We start from the raw sequence: 21,442 nt of genomic DNA, 5'->3' as shown, positions 1-21,442 counted from the left end.
GAGGTATCAAAGGGATCAGGTATCAGGCATCAAAGAACAAAAAATCCTATCATTGTGAGGGAGTGTGGAGTGGGGACCCAAAGCCCATCTGTGGGCAACTGGACACCCCCTTACAAAAGGGTCACGGGGTGGAGATGAACCAGTCAGGGTGCAGTGTAGCAACTATGAAACATACAACTTTCCTCTAGTTCTTAAATGCTTATCCCCCACTCCACTATCATGAGCCCAATTCTACCTTACAAATCTGGCTAGACCAGAGGATGTACACTGGTACAGATAGGAACTGGGAACACAGGGAATTCAGGATGGATGATCCCTTCAGGACCTGTGGTGAGAGTGGCAATACCAGGAGGGTGGAAGGCGGGTGGGGTGGAAAGGGGGAACCAATTACAAGGATCTGCATATGACCTCTTCCCTGGGGGATGGACAATGGAGGGGTGGTGAGGGGAGATGTTGGACAGTGTAAGATATGACAAAATAATAACATAAAATTTTAAAGGGTTCATGAGGGAGGGGGTAGGGGATAAAAAGGGGGGGAAATTAGGAGCTGATGCCCAGGGCATAAGTGGAGAGCAAATGTTTTGGGAATGGTGATGGCAATGAATGTACAGATGTGCTTTATACAATTGATGTATGAGCCCCAAATAAAATGATTTAAAAAAAGAAGAAAAGCACTATGGGGAAAAACCCTTGTGTATGCTTGGTTTTCTCATTTAAAAAAAGGTGAAATGTCGATTGATGGCAAACCTCATTCTGGATCTTCATCAACTTCCTGAACAGATGAAAATGTCAACTTGTAGGGCATTTAGAGTTTGTTCCACAAGGCCAGACTGTTAATCGAGCTTTCTATTTAGAAGTTCTGAAAATATAGTGTAAGTGTAACAGTGTGCAACAAAAAAGACCTGATTTGTGGCAGACAGGGGACTGGTTTTACCACTATAACAATGTACCTGCTCACACAGCCATCTCCGTGCACCAGTTTTGGGCAAAAAAAAACCAAAACCCAGCATGCCTCTCTTGCCCCATGCACCTTACTCACCTGACCTCCTCTGTGTGACTTCTTTTCATTTCCACAAACAAAGAAGGGCATGAAAAGACAGTGATTTGACGAAGTAGAGGAAGTGAAGAAAAAATTGAGGGAGGTGCTGTCAACCATCCACACAGATGAGTTTGAAAAAATGTCTCCAAAAATTGAATTACTAAAGAAACAAAACAAAAAAATTGAATTACAGATTTGACAGATGTATTAAGTGTAATGGAGAGTCCTTTGAAGGTGATAAGGTTGTTTTGTAAAAGGGGGTGGGATTAAATATATAGCCTTGAAAATAAATTCGGGGGGGGTACCCCCTGACATACTATTTTTTTCTGAAGAATAAATTTAAACTTAGACTAAAAATCCTGTAAAAAAAAAGATGGGTACAGTTTTTTAAAAAGCATTATTTAAGGCATTTTTTTTCTCATTACACCAAAAGTTTCTGTACTGAACTACTTTCCAAAGTCATACTGTAAAATAATGTGCAAATGTCATCGGTAGTTAGCATGAAGTAGTTTTAAAATAGAGAATGATCATTTTCTAAGTTTCCATAGAAATTAAATAAGACTTTTCTTATTGTATTAGGCAGGATTATCTAGAGAAACAAAACCAGGACACTTATGAATATATATATACACACATGCATACATATATTCAGCTAATTAGTCCACACAGCAGTACAGAGGACTCAGTTCAACTCACTTTCATGAATAGTTAATATACTGAACATCCTTCAACTTACACTCCTGCTTGTCAAGGTCAAGGAAGCAGAAAGCAGAATCTGCCCTCAGGCAAACAGAGGCCTCCGGCAGGCAGCAGATGGCAGGATGGGGCAGCAACAGCCAGTAGCCTGGTTGCATAGTGAAGTAGGTCCTAATAGGGTCTCAAGCTCTAGCAATGCATGCATGGTGACATAATTGACCAGCAGCATGGTGGAGCAGGTCTTGATGGAGTCTTAAGCTCTAGGGATGCATGGCAAGGTGAAAGGATTCATGGGTTGGCTCAGCCCACAGGTAGTGCAGCATATGCATGAGGCAAAGGACAAGCTCAAGCAGCAGCATGCTGGTCCAGTCACCTGGGAGAAAGAAATAAATAAGGAGACCAGCCTTGGTAAGCCTTTATCTTTGTCAAGCCGCGACCTAACACATTAACTCTGCCAACATGTTCCTGACAACTCCCAGGATCAGCAGGCAACCTGACAGACCATTGACTCAAGTCCAAAGAACCAGATTTCAATGACCCATTCCAGGACCCAGTACTAACAAAAAGCAAAATAGCTTTTCCACAGGGTCCACTTATACTAGAAACTTGCCAGAATCCTGAAGAGAAGTCTCTCAATTGATTGGATCAAGGTTGTAACCCCAGTAAGGGTGTTGTATCTCATTCTATTCATACAACTAATTGGCTGCTCATAGAAGATCCCATTATGGAGGTGAGTATATTATATTATTAGGTCACATTATAGAGGATTACCAAGCCTGTACTACAAAACCACTGAGAATCCTAGCCCAGCCAAGTTGACACAAAACCCAAGGATCACATTCCATTTTTATCAAAAGATTGCAGGGCATTTGGGATAGTGTCACATAATAGCTGCTGGACTTGAATAGTGTGGAGAGAAACAGGATTTACAAGCTACAATCAATGAAATAACTTGGAACTTGGAATTCAAAATCCCAGTTCACTTACCCGGGTGTCTACCATATCCTTATCGTTTAGGATATATTCCTAGCCAAGAATGGTATGTCCTAAATGACATGGAAATTTATGAAAACAATCCAACTTCTATGGCAGGCCAGACGTCTCATCACACAGAACAAAAAGAAAATTTGAGTCTCATCCCACCTAATGACTACATGACCTCGAGTAAATAGCTTAAACCCTCGTGAGCTTCCATTGCCCCACCTTAAAATGAGAACAGGCTTGCCCTGCCTCACCAGGTTTTAAAGAATCTGATACCATAATGTGTGTGGAAACTCTTAGTAAACTCTGAAGCTTTACACAAATGCCATGTGGGAGTTACATAATCTCCTATCAAGTTGCAAAGAGGTGGAGTCTAGCCTGTCAATCAAGGAACAGCATGATGACCTCATTTGGAGGCGCTAGGAGATAAATAGCTCACTGGAGGGAAGACAAGCTCTCTGCTTTGACTATCTGCTCTGTCCTCCTGCTGACAAGCCACATGGAGCAATGTTGATGGCAGCCAGAGTCTTGGAGCTGGAGGAGCCACATAGAGACCCACACCAATGCTGAGATGCTTCCACCACCACTGGATTCACAAGACTTTCCACCCACTGGCCTGTGATCTTCCGGTATTAGGTGTCATTTCATGTGTTGTGTTGAATCTGAAGAGGAATTTATAGACTGGTAACAGACATATGGGCTAATATTGAACTTAATAAGGACTTGATCTAGGCTGGGCTGGGATGTTTTCTTAATGTACAATTGCTCTTTGATATAAAGTTCTCTTTTACACACATATGAGTGTCTCTGGATTTGTTTCTAGTCTACCCGGACTAGTAATATACTAGTAATGTACAATTTTTGTTCTTTAGAGTTCTTTAGAGACATCAATTCCTTCCTTCAATAAATGATATCTTTCTTCTTAAACTTGCTTTTGTCTGATCTTGCATTTACTCAAGGTTTAATTTCTTACCCACTGATATTGTTTCTTTGTACCTTGCCTCTTCCCAGTTCTTTCTCAGATTGCTAGAACTTAATGACTTCTCGAACTCTTGTTTGACTCAACATTTGATTGTAGGGCTGCTGTGCTGGACCCGCCGCCTTAAAGACTGTGGGTGTAAACTAAGGGCGGGCACTCCTGCATGCTGAAATCCATCTAAAGTGACCATGTAGCATGGGGAGTGGACGACAATGTGGGGTGGAATTTCACTTCTATTTTTGAAGAAGTAAAGTAATTCCTTAACCTTCCAAAGATTTACTTAAAAAGGACTTCTAGTTTCTGTTTATGAAATAAAATACAAACCATGATTCTTTCTGTTTCTCTCTCATTTCCTCACTGAAGGCATTTGTGGTTTGCAAAAGTTTTTAATAGAATATCAATGCTGTTGGTGAATACTAGCAATAATTAAGTCTATTCATCGGTTTCTTCTTCATAAAATACTAACAGTATCTAACAGATGTGTTTATTATGTGATAGGCTTTACATGTACTAATTCATGTTTTACTTTATTAAGATCCCCATTTTACAAATGAGAAAATGTGACAGAAAGCGATGAAATAACTTGAACAGGGTCAAAGGGTAAGTGGCAGAGCTGAGGTTAAAACTCGGACTGTCTGGTCCCAGGATCTGCGCCATTAACACTATGTTGTACCTCTAGTAATAGAACAGCCATTATTAGCTATTGCTATATAACAGATTACCTCAAAACATAGAGGTTCAAAATATCAATGTCACAGTTTTTGTGGGTCAGAGGAATTTGGGCATAGCTAAGCCACATCCTCTGTTGCAGTTTCTTTCACAGCTCTGATCAATGGATAATCTGTGAGATAGTTAAGGTTTATTTTGCCAACCTGGCCGATAAACACATGTGGGGTTAATTGAAGGATGGAGGGATAAATTTCTCGGTGAGCCTGGCCTTTCTAGTTCTCAGGTCTCTTGCTTTGTGATGGTCGGACCAGGGTGTAGCTGCCTTAGCCAGTTCTCTGCTTTAGCTGGCAAGGCTCACCTCCTGCAAGACATCCCCAAGGAGAAGCCGCATGGACCTACCCTGATGCAGCCCTGGGTGCTGGAGCAGCCGTGTGGAGCCACCTGCCAGCGCTGAGATGCTTACACACTCACTGACTCAGCTTTCCTCCTGCAGTTGGCATCATTGTGTGTGTTTTGTGAGATGGAGGAGGACTTTGTGGATTGGTGTCGGGCATATGGGTTAATGTTGGACTTGTGGGCTTGGGCAGCACTGGGTTGGGATGTTTTCTTGATGTGCACTTACCCTTTATATAACACTCTCTCTTATAGATATGAGTTTCTGTGGATTTGTTTCTCTAAAGTACCCAGACTAACATAGTCTATGAATAGTCATTCCTGCACACAAATAGGGAAGTACCCACCCCCATTTTCACTACTACGCTTATTGATAAGATGTAATTCCTTGCAGGCTGTGGGACAGAACCCACCCTTAATTCCATGCCACATGACCCTTAGCATGACAGTTTGCAAAGCAATGAAAGATGGGAAAGAATGTCCAGCAGAATGGAAGTCACAGTCTATTATAATATAGTTCGATCACTTCAAAGGGCTGTTAAGTTCCTTCCCGCACTCAGTGGAGAGGTTCGATTACGAAGGACTTGGAGCCTGGAAGTCGGAGGTCATTGGGAGCTTTATCAGAGGCTGCCCAGCTCAGAGATAATTCACAATAGTGCAAACATTTAACATATGTGATGGCTCTCTAAAGGCTGGACGTTTAAATCGACCCAGAGGTGCTTTGGAAGAAAAACTCAGAGGGCAACTGAAAACTCGGAGGGCAATTGAAAACACCGTCATGCACAGTTCTATTCTGACACGTGTGGCACAACCATGAGTCAGAGTTGGAATTGATTCGATGGCATCTAGACTGGGAAACATTTATTGAGGGCGTATTGTGTGCCAGGCAATATTCCAGGTATTTTGCCTATGTGAATTTATTTACTCTTCACAACAAACCCCATTTGAGGAAAAATTAAATGACATGTCAGTCACCTACTGAGTAATCAAGAGAGCCACGATTCTCGTTCGAGGTGGAGAAGTGAAGACGACCACTTCTCTGTATCCCAGCAATGGGAGTGTTACGGCTGCTTCCAAACGAGTGTCACACACTGAATCTGCCCTGGCCACATCCTCTTGAAAAACCTTCGGGTGTATCAACAGAATGTAATTTCCCCAGTCAAATACCATAATTCCCTCACAGACTAACACTCCTCTGGCTCTGTCAGTCCTATGGGTTGAGAACGGGATTTTTCTAAAATTGTTATTTCTCATAGGCATTAAAATGTATGCTGCTGTTGTTGTTCGTTGCAATTGAGCCAGTTCTGACTCTTGGGCCCCTCGTGTGTGCAGAGTAGAAGTGGTCCCTCGGGGCTTCAAGCCTGGAACTTTGGGAGGCTGACCTTCACACCTCTCCCCTGAGGCCCCTCTGGGTGGGCTTGAACCACCAACCTTTCAGCTAATCGTAGAGCATGTTATCCAGGCATCTTCAAAAAGTATTTTTTTAACAATCTATCTCTATTAAATTCTGATTTTATAACCAAACTACTTATAAGAATCATCTCATATTGGCACCTGAAAAGCAAGCCAGAACCCAAGACAAACCAATGACTTGCAATTTAATTTCATCATAATCTATTTGTATTCTGCTGCTCCCAGAGGGTTGTCGAGGGAGCCAGCTCCCAGTTGACGACCTTAAAGAAAGAGAAATGAGAACAAACACATCCTCTGATAGATTCCTGGCTGGCTGGAATTGGACAAAGGGATGCAAGGGAGTGTCACCTGCCCTTCCATTAGGGGCTTGGGGGAGGGGTAGAATCCATTAGGACAGGGTGGGTTAGAAGCCCTTTCCCCTACTTTTAATAGAAACCAAAGCAGTTGCTTATCATGAGAGCTATGTGGAAGACATCCCAGATTCCTAGGCCACTGGGTGTGTGTCTATTTTCAAGCCTGTGATATTTCCAATGACATCCCTTAAACATCTTGGTCAAGTTAAAAATATCAACAGATGAATATAAGAGTGAAGATCCTAAATAGGAGCAAATGAAATTCAGGAGTTCATTATGAAAAGAAAATCTATATTCCTCAACAAGGGTTAATATTTTAAAAGGGTTAATTAATGCAAGGAGAATGTTCTAATAGCATATTAAAAGGATTCATCACATTAATAGGTCAAAGAAGTAACACCATTATAATAGAAGCCAAAAAACTATTTTCCAGAATTTTCCAACTATTCATCATTGAAGGGGGAAAAACTAGTAAATTGGTATAGAAAAGGCTACCTTTACCCTGACAAGGGATATTTATCTGAACCAGAAGGAGCTCATAATGTGCTGTTGGGTCCCACAAAGTTAATGGCTCCAAGTCATAAAGCCCTTCAAAGGGAGAAAGATGAGATTGTCTGTTCCCAGAAATATTTATAGCCTTGCAAATCCTATGTAGGGTCACTATGAGCCTAAATGAACTCAACACCAGTGAGGTTTTTAAAATACATAACATATAACAATAAAACAGAAGAATGCCCACTACTTTTGGAATTAATACAAAAAGCTTCTATTTTTTAACATGCTAAATGTCTAGCAATAGAGTTTTAAATAAGTTCGAATACATTCATAACATGGAGTACTCTGTGCTGCCATTGTGATAATTTCTGTGTGTTGTTTAACTATCTCTGTACACATGTGCACATAAAAAATAATGTGCGAATGTGGCTGCGTACAAAAATTTTCTGGAAATAAATACAAAAAAGTGTTGACAGTGATTCTTTTAGAAGAGAGGAAGTGGTAGGATTAAAGGAAGGAAGCAGAATGGAAAGGTCCTGTAATAATAATTCTGTACGGTTTTAATTATTTTGCAACAAGGAAATGTATATCAAAATGTAAACCACCTTTTCAAATAAGCCACCTGTCACATAGTATTTACTGACAGTGAAAAATACGAATGAAACTTTCCATAGAAAAATAACAGCATACTTACCTGGCAGGGGAGATAACATGATCACGAAGGTGGTTTTCTCAGGGTGAGGCTCACCCATTGCACTCTGGGTACGCTGATCCCTGAGATTTCCCCAAATGGGGGAAACTCCACTGCATAATTAGTGTTAGTGGGGGACTGCGTTCGCGCTCTCCCCTGGTTAAAAAAAGAAAAAGAAAGAAAAAGAACAGCATATGAATACATCCCAAAATTATCTAAAGTGTATAGACTCAAATTGTTACTTTGACTGTTAGGGCTGCTGCATCATAAGATCACAGGTAATTGTTTTTCTTTATGTGTTGCCCAAATTCTTTCTACTGATAATGCGTTTTGATTGCATTAGAGAAAACCATGGTGAAGTATAAACTATAGATTATGCTAAACAACTTTTACAAAGTTTTAAGAAAAATCTGTTTAGCTTAATATAGCTTAAAATTTCTAAAATGGTCACTCTGCCTTCCAACACTGTCTCGATCTTATAAAACTCTTGGTCAGGCTAAACATGTCCTTTTTTCTAAAGCCAGCTGTTCTGCTTCATTTGCTCATTTATCTAGATGTTCAAAATCTTGGATTGAGTCTTCATTTCTTCCGGTCTTTCCTTTCTTTTATTCCTCTCCAACAATTTCATTGGCATCTAATTTGCATATCATAAAATTCCGTAGTTCAGTCACACCGAGAACAGTTGTACAATCATCACCACAACCTGTGTAAGAACATTTCCTTCATTCTTGTACTCATGGTTATTAGCTCCCCACTTCCCCCCTTCTCCCTTGCCCTATCCCCAAGGAACCATTAATCCAGTTACTGCCTCAATAGATTTACCAATCTTGGATTTCATATACAGAAAAAAATTTAAAAACCAAACAAGTAAAACAAAAAACTGAATAAAAAAGAAAGCAGAAAATATTAAAAACTAGAACAAACTTAAATGGATCATAAGGAAAATCAACTGATAGTGTGCTAAATTTTAACCTCACTGTATCTGCCACACTCCCACCTTCCAAAGCACTCTGCATGTTAGCAAGGCTATGCACATCCCTGGGCCATGGTCAGAGGGAATTCCCCAGGGGTCTGGTCCACATGTATATCCCCGTCGGTTTTTAGAAACTGAAATAACTTTACACTGTATCTAAAGAGGGATCAAATTATGAGATATTACATTTTCACCTAACTACGTTTTCCACAATCAACTTTAAAATGCTCTCTGTGTGATAACAGGGCTAGTCACAGCCCTCAACTATGATGGGAGGGGGCTCACTGGAGGCTGAGTCCATGTGTGAATGCAGTAAAGAGATTTGAGCTTCCACTGCCAACCGCAACCTTCTGCAAACCAGGGGCTCACAATTTAAACTCTGGTGCTATTCCCTCCTTTAGATTTGGATTATATTATCTACCATCCTGGGATCACACAGACTGCGTGCTTTCTATAAGGAACCATTCCTTTCTATAAGGAACCATTTCCTAAATCCTCTTGATGATCCTTGATGGTCTAAACCTTCATCAACCTCCGGACCACGGAGACACCTCACTGGATATCTTGCCTGCCAAGTCTGTCCCCTACATGTCCCTGTTGTCAACTTCTATTCTTCACTGCCTGTGTATCCTTTCCCATAATAGCCACCTGGTCTAAATTGCTACAGTCCCACCCTGCTTACACTCTTGACATTGCTCTTTGTAATGATATCTACATTGCATTCTTCCTTCCAATTAACCCCATCCCTTGTCATTTCTCCTCCATCCTTTTATACATTCAATCACTGGCTTGGTATATATTTCTAAATCATGTACTGTATACCAGACACTGGACAAGACACAAGACGTACTTTTTTTCCCCCAAATTTGATCACAGTCAAAGTATTCTGGGACTCAAGTTCACAGCTCTATCTCCCTCCACAATGTTCTCCTGGCACCATAACCAGGGTGTTCTCCTAGAGCCCCTCACCTCTCTGATTCTACTCTCAAGAACTCTTCCTCTCGTTCAACAATCACTAAATGCCTCACGTGTCTGGGCTTGGTGGTAGATGCTAGGAACGTATTGCTGTGTGTGCTGACAAGGCCATGCTCATTCATCATCATCCTATAGAGCACAGTTGAACTGCCTCTTAATGGGTCCCAGACTGTAATCTCTGCCGGAGCAGTCTCCGGGCCTTTTCTTCCATAGAGCTATTGGCGGAATCGAATTGCCAACTTTTCTATTAGCAGTCAAGTGCTTAATCATTGCTTCACCGAAGCTCCTTGGCTAGTAATTAAATCGTGAATAAAATCTGCTTCCGGTTTACAGAGAGCTAATGGTTTAATGCGGAAGGTAGACAAAAAAATAAATACAATAGTGAGTGAGACGGACTTTCATGGAAATGTATAGAACAAAAGAGAATGTGTTTGGCTCTACAAGGTAGGGAAGACCTCCCAGAGGAGCTCATGCTGGAGCTGATAGGAGGCGGCCAAGGGGAGGAACATTTCCAAGCAGCCAGAATAACATGGCAAAACCCTCAGGATTAAATAGTATGATTGGTCAGGAAACTGCAAGTACTTTTATATGACTGGAGCTCTGGATTGAGGCCAGATATTTTTTTGTCTTGTTTCACATTTGAGGAAATGATTAGACACTTAAGAATTTTAAGCAGGTAAGTAGCATGATTATATTTGTGTTTTGAAAAGAACCTCTGGTAGCTATATGGGAAATTATTGGGGAGGGGTGAACGATGAGATCCAGGCTGGGTAAAAAAGTCAGAATGCTGTTGCTGAAGTTCAGAGAAGTAATGAGAACCAGGCAAGCACTGCAGCAGAGGAGTCTAGTGGGAATAGAAACAGGGACATGGTGTGGAGCAGTATCAAAGGGGCAGAATCAATAGGACTTATTTACTGTTGGGCTTTTAGGATGACCAGAAGGAAAGATTAAATAATGACTTCTGAGTTTCTGGCTTGGGTTATATGCAGTAACTGCCGCAGCAAATGTAGGAGGGATGAATTGTGTTGTTGGAAGGGCATTTACAAAAAGCTTAACTTGTCAAGTCTCCTGCAGGCATGCAGATCTTAGAGCAGCGGTTCTCAACCTTCCTCGTGCCGCGACCCTTTCAGACAGGTCCTCATGTTGTGGTGACCACCCCCCAACCAAAAACTTATTTTCATTGCTACTTCATCACTGTGACTTTGCTACTGTTATGAATCAGGTGACCCCTATGAAAGTGTCATTCGACCGCCATAGGGGTCGCAACCCACAGGTTGCGAACTACTGTCTTAGAGGCTGTTGGATACACGTGTCTAAAATTCAAGATTTTGTGAGATGGAATTAGAGTTTTGACCATAAGAGTATAGATAGTGGCCAGATCCACAGCGGGGAGAATATTTCAAATATTTATGACGAGCATGGCTGCTGAAAACAGAGCTCTGGGGAACACTAACCATTAGGGGACCATAGAAAGAACCGGGAAAGGAGACCAAGCAGAATGATCAGAATTTGTATTGTATGACTTTTCTATGACTGTAAGAACTAATCATCCTAAACCTTGTGGTTTAAAATAACACAAATCTATCATTTTATGGTCTTAGTCCATGGCTTAGAAGTCCCATATGCATCTCGCTGGTCTAACATTGAGTTGTCAGCAGAGCTTTCTGAAGCTTCTAGGGGAAATTGTGTTCCCTTGCCCTTCCTCAGCTTCTAGAAGTTGTCCACATTTCTGGGCTTGTGACCCTGTATTTTATCTTCAAAGCCAGCAATAATGGGGTCACGTCCTTCTCACATTACATCCCTTTGACCGTCCTTCCATTGGCACACTTTCTTCTCTGACTTTCTACTGCTCCCTTTTCCACTCTTAAGGATCTTTGGGCTTGCACTGGGTTCTAAAGGGGAGGGCAGTCTTGGGTAGTTCAGGATACCTTCTCTAGTAGTTGAATTATCACTGTCATCTAATTGATCCTGACTCACAGAGACCCTGCAGAGCAGAGACTTGCTCCATAATGTTTCTGAGAGCAGACAGCCTCATCTTTTCCCCGTGGAGCGGATGATGGGTTCGAACATCTAACCTTGCAGTAAGCAGCCTCTTGACCCACTCTGCCACCTGGGCTTTATAGAGTTGGTTAGTAACCTTAATTCCATCTGCAGCAATACTTTCTCTTTGGCGGGTAAACAAACCTATCCACAGGTTCTAGGCACCAGTGCACTGGCTAAGCACTTAGCTGCTAACTGAAAAGTTGGTGGTTTAAATCCACCAGGTGCTTCCTGGGAGCAAAGACCTAGTGATGTGCTCCTGTAAAGATGACAGCTTAGGAAACCTTAAAATGGCCTTGAACTCGGGCCAACAGAACCAAGGTGGATCACAGGTGACACAGCGCACAAAACAACAACAGGAATTAAGAAATGGACATCTTCGAGGGACATTATTGGGCCTACCATAGTTATCGTATCAAATATATTAAGAACACAAGTAGATAGACTGAATAAGATGAGGATTTAAAACTGCCCAATGGATTAGTCATTTAGATGGTTGTTGGTCTTTTTCACTGCCGGGTACGATTGTCCCCTCACAATCAGACAAAGGGGAGGACATTAGAGAGCAGAGCACATAGGGTAACTTTGAAGGAACTGCTTAGGGAAGGAAAGAGAAAGAGGCTGGTGCTGTGTTAGCTACAAGCAATTCAGTTATGCTGAGCCCAAAAATATTGCTGTAGGGTTCCTGTACATACATGTACGGGTTTATTCAAGCAAAATATACTCAACACTATGTTCTGGTCCCTAATGGCTGCAGACAAGTTCTCTCAGTAACACACATGGCTTAGTCTCATTAGGGTGCCTTAATGTTTTTAAAGGTTCCATGGCGGGTCCCCATTTTTTTTCATTTATGGTTTTATTTAGCACAAATAAAGCTCACAAATGGGCCAACTGTTCATTTTCTTCACTGTGGAGCCTGGCGTTGGGATTGTTGATTCTGATGGCCAGTGGGCTGCTCTTTCTACGATGGAGGAAACGTGGGGAGCGATCTGTGCACAGTAAGATATCAGCAGCACTTCCAGCTCTTTGACGGTGTGGACCAGAAACTTGCGGAAGCCACTGGGCAGCATGTGCGTGGCTGTCTTGTGGCTCCCGTAACCACTGTCGGGCATCAAGATCTGGCCCTTGAATCTTCTCCAAACCCTGTAGTCAATGCCTCTGGGCTCGCGCCAGTTGTGCTTAGTCTTGACATAGCGGTCGGATTGGTGACGGATGAACTTCTTGGTCCTCTTTTTGACAATTTTAGTCTTCACCAGGGGTCTGGGGCAGCCATGATGCCTTCAAGAAAGAGGCAGACCTGGGTCAAGGCCTCCCTGCCCAGGACCTGAACACTGTCGCCGAGTCTCTTCCAGTCACCAGCTACTGAGAAAACTGCGAATGGAATGGGTCTCTGACCGGCTTGGTTTCCCTCCTGTCCAAAGCTGGCAGAAGACTAGCTAGTCTCCAGATGCGATCCTGGGAGGTCTGCTGGAACCAATTTTGAGGTCAGGCTTGATATCTAATTTTAAACAAAACTCAAGTGAACAGTCTCCTAAATCTTTGAAGCTTTGCACCAAGTTTCCGAGAACGTTGTCCCACCTGAAACAACGGGTTTTCCGGTAGACTGAGTGTTCCAAAGGTCAAGAAGACTGCAGAGATGAGCCACGAAAGGGAAAATAGTCAACCTCCAAGAATGAAGGAAGTGTGGCAGAATTCCAGACGTTAACGGAGGAAACTCGTAGAACTACCACTGTTGTGATAGCTACCAAATCAGTCTTCTAAGCAAGCTTGAAGCCACTAAGGATTTGAAGTAACAAAATATAAGAATTGTAGCCAGAGCTTAAGAAAACTCCACCGAAAATAAAACTCTATTGGGGAGAAAGAAAACGTCCGGAAAGCGTTGTCAAGGAACTTCATTCTTCAAGAGGTGGCAAGGGCTGTCCTATGAGAACTTTGTGGGGAAACTTACCTCATCTACCTACTGCCCTGATCGTGCCCCTTCCAAATTCTTTTGGTTTTCCAAACTCAGAGAAGATGGGGAAAAAGCACAATGTGATTCCCTTGCAGATATCAAAACAGCCATTTTAGCATAATGTAAATTGAAGAGTCCAGAATTCTTCTGGGAAGGGCTAGAGATATGGCAAAACTACCTTCAGAAGTGTGTAGACCTATTGGACGGAAAATTACAGAAAGACTAGCTTCACATCTCAATATTTTAATTTTGTTTACTAAATACTTCTGTCAATTTGTGGCAATCCTTTTTGACTTTCCCTCACAGGAGGGAGGGAATAATTGATGTCTCAGGTGAGTTGCAATTGATGTGATCAATAACCCAGGAATGGGAGTTGACTTTAAACAGAAGAAATAATTAATTCTCTACGTCTAGAGGGAAAGCTATGCGGTGAGTTCCAGACATTAAATCCAGAGGTTCCTAGTAGTGGGCTGTGCTGTGTCTATTAGAGTCCTTATGATTCTGGATGTCGTACACATGGTTAACTTCATAAATAATACCTCCCCTTCGAAAGATGTCTCTGACCAACAAAGCTACTACATTGCCCCTACTGCTTTTTCTTTTCTCCTCCTTCCCTCCCTGTCATGCATCCTTCCTTCCTTCCTTTCTTCTCCCCTTCCTCTCTTTTAATAGAAAAATGGAGACTTTGGGAGATTTATCCAATTGTTCATAACTTCATGTTTTCAAAAATTGGATTTTTCATTTACTTAAAACATGTTCTGATGAAAAGTTTTTAAAGATGCAAAAAATAAAGAAATCTTTAATATGTCCATCACTTCAATAAAGAACGAAACATGGCTAATTTTGTTTTATCTGCATTCCCCACTCACCCACATCCCAATCTCCAGCATTTTAAAGGAAAACAACAACCCATTGCCCCTGAGTGCATTGTACCTCTTAGTGGTTCTAGAGAGCAGAGTAGAGCTGCCCCTCTGGGTTTCTGAGACTACATTTTTACCAGACTAGACAACCTCATTTTCCTCCCCTGAAGGGGTTGGTAAGTTCAAACAACTGACTTGTAGTCAGCAGCTGAATTCATAGCCCACTACACCAGCAGGGCTCCCTTTAAAAAATGACCAAATAAAAACAAGACACCTTGACAACAAGAACGTGGTGATTAGATAGATACTTCATGTGCGTATTTCTGCTTTAGCACATTAGTCTCCAAGACATAAGGTGGTGTGTGGCACCACTTAATGCAAACTTGAAATAAGCCAACGAATAAATTAATAAACTCCCACTTTAGAGTGAATTTTTAAAAACATCAATCTGATTTTCTAAACTTATTGAGAACTGCCGATTAGGCCCGCATATTTGTAGAGCTATGAAGGAATCAAATGTCAAATGTTGTCCAGGCTTTTGTCACGTAACAACTCAATAAGAATGCCGAGCTGGATATGCCATGTGCTATGGGCATCCCTCTTACATGCACTGGAGCAGGATGAGTTTGGGGACCATTTTCCTTTTTAATAGTCGCCATTATTTTAAGAGCAAAAGTGTGTTCCATAGCCTAGACAATGCCATCCAGTGTTGAGGCTAGTGCTTGAAACCCGCAATAACTTTAGAATCAAAATTAATGAGATAGTCAAAGAAATAAAAGTAGTATTACTGTCACCTCCAACGTGCCTTTTTCCAGAAGATATTTGGGATATTTCACAAATGCACACACACACACACACACACATACAAAATATTTGAAGAACAAACATCCGTGTGATGGGTTGCAATAGTTGCTAACAGCAAAGAAAGCTATGAATCATGGTACTTCCAGATTAACCAGGATGAAGAAAGGAAAGAAATGAGGATTAAAAATCACTTGTTTGGAATATTTTGTATAAGTGCTTGAACAAAACTTGGAAGTTCACGCAAAAAAAAAAAAAGTTAAATGTGACCTATTTCTCTGAAGAGCAAACTCTGCCGCAGTCAGTGTTGCCTCAGAGAAGGTGCACTGCAAAGTATCAGAAATCATACTGAAACACATCAAAGCCAGAAGCACACCTTTAACTTTTGAAAATCCTTGAATATCTGGGCAATAATATAGGAAAAAAATACTCAGGACTTGGCTGCAAGATCAATATCACTGAAATGGATTCATAGACTCAGAGGAAGTTTTCCAGCTTTTATGTGTATTCCAATTGGGGTATTACACTGCATCTTCAAGAATACAAAACCTGCATAAAATACGAAATTGTGCACACACAAACAGGTTATCACTGTACACCATTTTATAGCATCTTCAAGATAATCCCCAAACAAAATGACATTAAACTTATATTTTTTATTTTTAATTAAAGTAACTTATAACAACTTGATTTGCCCGCATTTCTTGCAGCCACATGTAACCCTCTCACTACGTCTGGCTAGTAGAAGGAGAGCAGAATTGTGATGTGACAGTTTGCAAGACTTTTTCGACAAAAAGCAGTCAGTGTACCCCTGCACCTCCTCATCTCCATTCCTCCTACCTGCTGGCTGGAGTACGGACCTGACGGCTGGAGTTAGACTGTCTCTGGGGGCCTCACATGTGCCCTCTACAGCTCCTGGGTGACGTCCAATCATAGTGATGACACATGACAGAGTAGAACTGTGCCGTAGGATTTTCTAGGATATGAGCCTTAAAGAAGCAAATTGACAAGTCTTTATCCTGTGGAGTCACGGGGGGGCTTCAAACCATGAAGTCCAACCTTTCAGTTAGCAGCTGAGTGCTTAACCAGTGCATCACCAGCTCTCCTTTATACAGACAGCTCTAGAGGTGCCCTTTACTTAGAAGATAAACACCAGTCTTGTTTAGAGACCTTGTTCTTTTGGATTTCTATCACTTACAAACAAACCTAATTCTATATATGTTAGAACCTGAAGAAGTATCTATAAAGCAATAGCCTTCATAGTGCAGAGGTTTATGAGCCTCTGTAGTGAAAAATTTGCAAATGTATGCTAAATTCTGACCATCAGAAAATCTACCTGTCGGGGGGGGGGGTCCTATTTTTTAATTCATTTAGGTATTATTATAATTTCCTCAATAAAATGACAATTATAAAAAGTAAATAATAGGTTTCACCCGAAAAGAAGCATTCCCTGATATGTACCAAGGGTGGGAGGAAAAGGAAGAGGAAGTTACTGGGTAGAGAGAGGACATTTAGGGGTTAACTTGGTCAAAGGGGAGACAATAGAAGGAGACCAGCAACAAAAAAAAAAATGATAGAGGGAAAGAGACTGGGAGGAGTGCAAGAGGTAAAGGCAACCCCCAAAATACTACTGTATATACAATTTTGCAATTATGGTGATCAATGATAGGGTACTGGTACATAAATATTGCTGTAAGTAGATCCTTTGTGTTAGTCTGGGTGGACTAGAGAAATAAATTCATAGACACTCATATATGTGTAAGAGATGGTTTTATATCATAGAGTAATTGTACATTTAGAAAACATCTCAGCCCACTCTAGATCAAGTCCATAAATCCAATATTATCCCATATGTCAATACTAGTCCATAAATTCCTCTTTAGACGCAATGATGCTGAATGCAAGTAGATCACAGGCCAGTGGGAGGAAAGTCTTATGGATCCAGTGGTGGTGGAAGTATCTCAGCACTGACGTGGGTCTCCATGTGACTCCTCCATCAGTGTAGCTCCATGTGGCTTGTTAGCAGGAATACAAAGCAGTCAGAGAGAATGTGCGTCTGGCCTCCAGTGAGTTATTTTTCTCTGTCACACCTCCAAATGAGGTCATCAAACTGCGACCTGGTTGACAGTCTACACTCCACCCCTTTGCTAGTTGACCAGAGATTATGTAACTACCACATCCATGAACGTGGTGAAGGACACAAGAGGCAAAGTTATGAAAACTTCTGAGACATAACCTAACACCTTGAGGGAATGAGTCACTGAGCCAGGGGGCTCACGACCACAGTCTGGGGAACAACAAGGCTAATTGACATAACATAATTCACAAAAGCAATACTCTACATCCCATTTTTAATGAGTAGTGGTCAGGGTCTTAAAAGCCCATAAGAAAACACCAAAGGAGGAACTATTGGTCACTCCTTATCCAGAGAAGACTAGTGATGAAAACAGAAGATGCATGGGATAATTAATCCAATGGAGTAATGGACCATGCAAGCAACACTCTCTGGGTGCTGAAACCAGAAGAACTAGCTGGTGCCCTGCTACCACTACAAAATCCTCAGAAAGGGATCACATTAGAAGTTCCTGAACAGAGTGGGAGAAAAATGTGGGACAAAACTCATAACCATAAAAGAGAGCAGGCTCACTAGTAAGAAAGAGACTGGTGGAACCTTCAAGACTATGGCCCTTAGTCACACTTCACTTCAGGTCTGGACGTGAACTCACCCCGTGGCTCAATTTTTAACCAAACAATAGACAGGTCTCTACAGAGAACAGGTATGCTCACCTGAGAATAATCAATCATTTCGGATCATCAGGACATCAGCTCCCCGAGGAAAAGGCTCAGAAGAGTCAGGAGAGAAGAAGGACTGGAAACAGGAAACACAGGGAGAAAGTGGAGTAGGTAATGTGACATTGTGAGCAGCACAATCAATAAAATCAAGCAAAATATGTAGGAATTATTGAATGGAGAGCTGCTCTCATCTGGAAACCCTCCCCCAACCCACACAAAAAAGTATTTTTTAAATGACAAACATTGTAAAATTATGAAGCAATTTATTATTAGAGGCCTGGAACACTATGCACTTGTTAAAAAGAACAAAGGCATAACTTAGACACACTTTGTGAGGTCCACAGAAACCATTCCTGCTTCAACCTAAATATTTAAACTATACTTGTATATACAAAAATTCATATAGTTTTCATGATCTTTTTATCCCATTTTTCTACAGACTTTTTGAATCCTCCTTATATAGTTAGTGAGTGAGAGGCAAGCATTGGAACTGTCTGTATTATGTGGTCCCATTAGGTGAAATTAAAAGATGATTCACTTGAATGTATGAGGGGGTTTCTTCTTCTTGAAGAAGAAGCTTATGGGGAAGAGTCCATTATCATTTAATTCTATTGAAGCTGTTAAAGCATTCACTCCACCCCCATCTGTGTGGGAAACAGACATAACAATAGCTAACATTTATACCACACTAACTACATAATAGTCTCTCTCTGAAAAGCTTCACTTGTGTTATCTCCACAAATTCTCAAAACATGCCTGGCATGTATAGAAACGTATTATCCCTGTGTGTGTTACAATGGACACCAGCAGGTAAATTACATTGTGCAAGGTCACACAAATATTAATCAATGCAACTGGGAAGTCTGGCTCCAGAATTTGCCCTTTCCACCTCATTGTTTCTCCTAACACAAGCTATATTAAATAAACATGGCTGTCTCCAAGGAGTAGTGATGGGGAGTTGTAGTGAGGGTAATGGCTACAGTCTTCTATTCAGGTTTATTTTATATTATTTTTATTATGAGCACGTATTACATTTTTAATAACTATTGGTGGCACGGGGAGGAATGCCTAGGAAATGTAGGGTCATGGAACCCAGGTTTATACTCTAGAGAATTAAATAGGGTTGGGTTCAAAAAATATATGTAAGATTTCTGTGGAGGAAGTGAGAGAGAGATTAATAGAAGCCTAAAACCTGTAGTACACGTCAAATCTCAGGATGATAGCTCATAATGCATTGGGTCCATGCAGATCTTTATTGTATAATGTAACATTTATCAAGTCATGCGTGAATACTGAAGACGCCCTGGCCACCATAAAAATAAATACAATGTTTAACAACTTGCCTAGAAGACATGAAAGAATAAAAAGGAAAAATTAGATCAATGATGTGGAATTAAAATACCAGATTAAATAAAGATAAATATACAGAGCAGGCACACCTTGCGACTCTAAGGGCTGCTACACAACTGTAGGGGGGTGTAGCTTACACCCCCGCTCTGCTGTCCCTTCTGCTCCAGCTGACTTCCACTCTCCCTTCTGAATCTCAGCCCCTGGAGCTCCTGCCCTCCATCTCTCTCCCAAATCAGCATCCCCAAATGCTCTAGACCATGCTCTCAGCTGGCCAAGGTGCCCAAGAATCAACACACCTGCGCCCACCCCAATCACCTTCAACCTCTAGCCCCTCTTGGGGTTGGCATATTAAAAATCCCACTCCTTCTCACCCTGCCTGGGCTCATTTCGAGACAGGTATGCGTATTTTGAATGTTTTCCCCTAGAGTTAGGCACTAGCTACTCACTGGAAGTATTTAGCTTAATAAAACAGCTTTGTTAGCTGTCTTTCCAGCCTTGCCTCACTTCCCCCACTTAACTAGCCTATTGCTTTTCCCTACTTCTCAAAAGAAATGCTTGTTCTCAAATGCTCTCCTTGGAGTCTGCTTCTAGGAGGGCTGCACTTAACAAGGGGCACCCCTCATTCACATCGCAGTCTACATAACCAACCCCTTTGTACTACTCATCCTGAAGGGCTGTGGGGCAGCCTTGTAAATACACTAGGTCCCCATGTCCACAACAGCCAGACCAAGAAAGGAGAGGGGGAAAGGCCATTCTCTAGTCCTGAGTATGATCAATGAAACCCATAAGTTACTGTCTTTCAAAAGAATAAAATATCATGAAGTCTCCAAAGGGGTAGAGAAGTCATAACAAATTAAAAAAAAAACACAACTCATTCAAAGAGAAGAAAACCTAGGAGGAGGCCAGAATGATGTCAACTCCATCGTTAATCTCAGTGCAGCTGTCAAGTCTAGTCTATATTGGATATCTATTTAGAACTCTATTGAGCCCTGGTGATTTTTTTTGACTGTTAAATATTGGACTGCTAACCAGCAGGTCAGCAGTTCCAACCTACCAGACGTCCTAGAGTAGCAGTTCTCAACCTGTGGGTTGAGACCCCTTTGGGAGTCCAACGACCTTTTCACAGGGGTTACCCGATTCATAACAGTAGCAAAATTATAGTTATAAAGTAGCAATGAAAATAATATTATGGTTGGGGAGTCACCACAACATGAGGAACTGTATGAAAGGGTGGCGGCATGAGAAGGGTTGAGAACCACTGTTCTAGAGAAACATGCAGGCTGTTGGCTCCTATAAATATGCATAGCCTCGGAAACCGAGATCAGGTGACAATGCGTCGGAATCTACTCGATGGCAGTGGGCTGAGGGGGTTGACTTGGGTTGGGTTGGTTTATTTATGACTCTTCAAGCAGCACAGTAAGATGAGTTATTTAAATTATAAATGTTTGTATTTACCTATGGAATCAAGCAAGAGTAAAGAAACAAGCAAAGAACACGGAATGAGTTTCCAAACTAACTGTCCTGTAGTTGGTCCTGAATCATGGCTACCCCAGTGTGAGGCAGCCAGAAGTGTGCTCCAGAGGGTCCTCATGACTGCAACATTTGGGGATTAGATCTCCAGGCCTTTCTTCAGAGGCACCAGATGGATTTAAACCAACAATTTTTTGCCTAGTAGTCTTAGCACCTAGGGATTTACACCACCTAGCGTCCTGAAACAGCTAATCCCAATCTAAATACTTGCTGAAAGTATTTTGTTCGCAGGATGAAGGTGAGCGATAGATCTTTTTTGTTTTTTTAAATCATTTTATTGGGGGCTTGTACAGCTCTTATCACAGTCCATGATACATCCATTGTGTCAAGCACATTTTTACATATGTTGTCATGATCATATTCAAAACGTTTTCTTTCTACTTGAGGAGCGATAGATCTTTACAGCAGTCTGCTTTATGTACTACTGCATAAAATACAAATACAGTTGCGATGCATATAT

At 41.5% G+C, this 21,442-nt stretch overlaps 2 non-coding genes across 2 annotated transcripts; one reads left to right on the top strand and one right to left on the bottom strand.

Annotated features, from left to right (window-relative positions):
* The first annotated feature begins 7,704 nt into the window (after positions 1–7,704).
* On the top strand, positions 7,705–7,868 carry LOC142452282 (U1 spliceosomal RNA). The gene has a single exon (XR_012785301.1). It is a non-coding gene; the product is annotated as a U1 spliceosomal RNA (small nuclear RNA).
* Positions 7,869–13,026: 5,158 nt separating this feature from the next.
* LOC142452196 (small nucleolar RNA SNORA7) lies at positions 13,027–13,162 on the bottom strand. Its single transcript, XR_012785227.1, has one exon. It is a non-coding gene; the product is annotated as a small nucleolar RNA SNORA7 (small nucleolar RNA).
* Between the last annotated feature and the right edge of the window lie 8,280 nt (positions 13,163–21,442).

Source organism: Tenrec ecaudatus, chromosome 6 (assembly GCF_050624435.1).
Source record: "Tenrec ecaudatus isolate mTenEca1 chromosome 6, mTenEca1.hap1, whole genome shotgun sequence".
NCBI classification, from domain to species: domain Eukaryota; kingdom Metazoa; phylum Chordata; class Mammalia; order Afrosoricida; family Tenrecidae; genus Tenrec; species Tenrec ecaudatus.
This window is presented reverse-complemented; position numbering and strand designations above follow the sequence as displayed.